This window comes from Pan troglodytes, chromosome 11 (genome assembly GCF_028858775.2).
Source record: "Pan troglodytes isolate AG18354 chromosome 11, NHGRI_mPanTro3-v2.0_pri, whole genome shotgun sequence".
NCBI lineage: Eukaryota > Metazoa > Chordata > Mammalia > Primates > Hominidae > Pan > Pan troglodytes.
In genome coordinates, this window is record NC_072409.2 from 85327813 (window position 1) to 85330857 (window position 3045).

General features: G+C 42.0%; 1 pseudogene; it reads right to left on the reverse strand.

Moving 5' to 3' along the window:
• Positions 1–1028: 1028 nt before the first annotated feature.
• LOC100608856 (RNA-binding motif protein, X chromosome-like) lies at positions 1029–2453 on the reverse strand (annotated as a pseudogene).
• Between the last annotated feature and the right edge of the window lie 592 nt (positions 2454–3045).

The following is a 3045-nucleotide window of genomic DNA, read 5'->3' on the forward strand; positions in this document are numbered from 1 at the left end:
GAAAGTCATAGTCTCAAGGCATGTAATAGTATCCATTCCCAGAAGAACCCAGCAGGCAGCTATCAGATAATGCTCTAATGGTATGTAGTGCAGGGCCAAGAAGGTCAGTTTTTGTATCAGAAGTCCATTGTTGGAAAAGAGATTCCAGCAGACATGAAAGGAAATCACTAAAGCCTCTACAAGAAAAAACTCTGAGGGACAGAGGAAGTCTAACAGGAATGTCTGTTGTATTGCAATTTGGACAGATTCTGGAGTTTTCTTTTTAGTAGCAGTCTCATTTTAAAATGACTGAGTTAGAAATATTAGCATAAATAGGCTTAAATGTAATTCCTAAATGGGGACTAGGTTGTCTCCAGAAAGCAAATGACTTACATAATATTGGGCTTGTTTAAATGTTGTGAGTTCTAAGGGGGTAAACAGTTATTTCTCACATATTTCTTTTTTCTTTTTTTTTTTTTTTTGGTTTTGGCCAAACTTTTTATTTAGTATTCTGTAGTTGTTTAACACACACTTAAATGGTCTTATTGGGGGAGGGGAAAAGGGAGGTTCTTGCAGATTCCCAAGGAAATGTCAGAAAGGCAAAATGGCCAGCATTATCCATTTGCTTTTTTGGGTTTACTGGGTGAATAGCACTTTCCTTACAAAGGCATGTGATTTCAGGTTTTTCATACTGAGAACATTGAGATTTCAGTTGGAAGACACTCTGAAATCTTATGAGTAGCATACCCCAACCACCCTCTAATAGCTAGCTTGTTTGTATAGGTAGAATGATTCATCTCTCCATTTTAGATGGCTAGATGTTTTGTGGAAGATCTTAGAATTGCCTGCCTCATTTACTGGGAAAAATCAGATAGGAAGTGGCCTTTAGGGATACTTTTACTTGGAAAGTTACAACACCAGTACAAGTCTTAACACATTTAACGTTTGCTTGTTGAAAAGCAATGCAAAAGTCAAAATAAAATTAAACATGTTTTACTTTTTTCCTCACAAGAACATAAAAATTATGGAGGGGAACTTAACAGGGAATTTTTAAAAAGTAACACAGTTTTTCCTTTTAGTAGTCCTTGGGTAGTTATGATAGAATAGCTTCCACTTTTTGCTTCTTTGAACTGGGATTTTGGTCCAAAGTTTTGTTTGTTTCTAGTATCTGCTTCTGCCTCCCCCTCTATCAGATCGGCTTCCTCCACAGCCACCACCGCTTGGTGCTCCGCACTTGAACTGCTGTAGGAATCACGTGGAGGAGGGTATCCTCTTTCCATAGAATGGGTAAGCCCCCTTTCTTGTCTGCCAACCCGATCACGACCACTTGAGTAGAGATCACTTCGGCTGCTTGAGTAACTGTCTCGACTTCCACCATATCCGTCACGTGAGCTGCTGTAATCATCATAGCGACTGCTTCCACCATAAGATGGCGGGGGCCCTCGTGTAGGTGGAGCACTACATGAGTTACCATAACTCTCATATGAATCTCTGTAGGAACCTCCACCTGGATGATCTGAATAGTCACGATCACGACCATATCTATCTCTATCGCTATAGCCTCTTTATGGATAGTCAACACGTGAACTGGAATGACCATAATCACGGTAAGTATAATCTCGTGGTGGTGGTGCATAAGCTCTAGTATCATGAGAACTTGGGTAATCTCTGCTTGAATAGCTGTCTTTAGTAGAATACCCATCATCTCTTGGGGACAAATAATCATCTCTACAAGAGGGCAGCAGTTCCCTTCGAGGTGGACCTCCATAACTATCTCTTCCACGTGATACAGGAGCTCTTCCTCCCATTTCACTGCTACTGCGAAATGGTCCTGAAGGTGCAGATCTCTTAGAAGGAGGACTCCCACTTCTTGGTGGTGGTCCTCTTTTTACTGGATGTGGTCCCCTGGAAGAACTCATGTTAAAACTCATGGAATATCCACCGTCATCCATGTGTCTTCCCCATGAGGGAGGTCCCCTTGTTCCTCCACTTCCTCCTCTTCCACCTCTAAGACCTCTTGGAGGGCCTCTACTTCTTGGAGGTGGAGGTGGTCCACGTCTACCACTTTCAAAGGATGGTTTGTTGGCTTGTTCCACCTCGATGGCTTTTCCATCTAATGACTTTCCATTCATGTCTCTGGCTGCATCCTTAGCATCTGCTGGGCTTTCAAAGGTGACAAAAGCAAATCCTCTTGATTTGTTGGTTTCATGGTCTTTCATCAAGAGTACTTCCACTATTCGTCCATATTTGCCAAATACTGCTTCAAGAGCTTTCTCATTTGTTTCCGTGTTAAGCCCACCAGTGAAGGGCTTTCCTGGGCAATCTGCTTCAACTATTTTTTTTTTTTTTTGCCGGTGAGTCGGAGGGGTGACAATGGGTTCAAGCTCCAATGAGCTCGCCGATAGGGGCTTCCTAACAGCTCAGCACCAGTGGCGGCTGCCGGGTCCGAGGACCGAACTGTGAAGCCGCTAGCACTACTGCACAACGAGGTCTCACATATTTCTTAAAAGTGTCAAGAAATAATTTGACCAAATAAAGCCTAGAAATGTTTATTGAGGTGGCAGGACCATTTACTTTGGGTCAATGGTTCATCAGGTTTTCTTGTTTTGTGTGTGTGTGAGGGAGAGAGAGCTCCTTTTTGAGTATTTTTATGTCCTGAAAAAGTGCATAAAATGCATCATATATTTATAAGAGTCTTCCTTCAGAAATTTCCAAATCTGTATCATTATAGTTACAGGCCTTTCCAGTGGCAAATGTTGCTTTATTGGGTTTATGAATTGAGCATAAATTAGCTCCCTGGCATGTTTATGAGCAGTGATACTCAAGGGGATTGGTGCCCCTATAAAAGATACTTGAGGGAACTTCTTGCCCCTTTTTGCCCTTTCACCATGTGAGGACACAGCAACAAGGTGCCATCTTGGAAGCAGAAAACAAGACCTCACCAGAAACCAAATCTGCTGGATCCTTGATCTTGGACTTCCCAACCTCTAGAACTGTAAGCAAAAAAAAATCAGTAGTTTATTAAGCACCCAGTCTAAGACATTTGTTATGGCAACCTAAATGGAC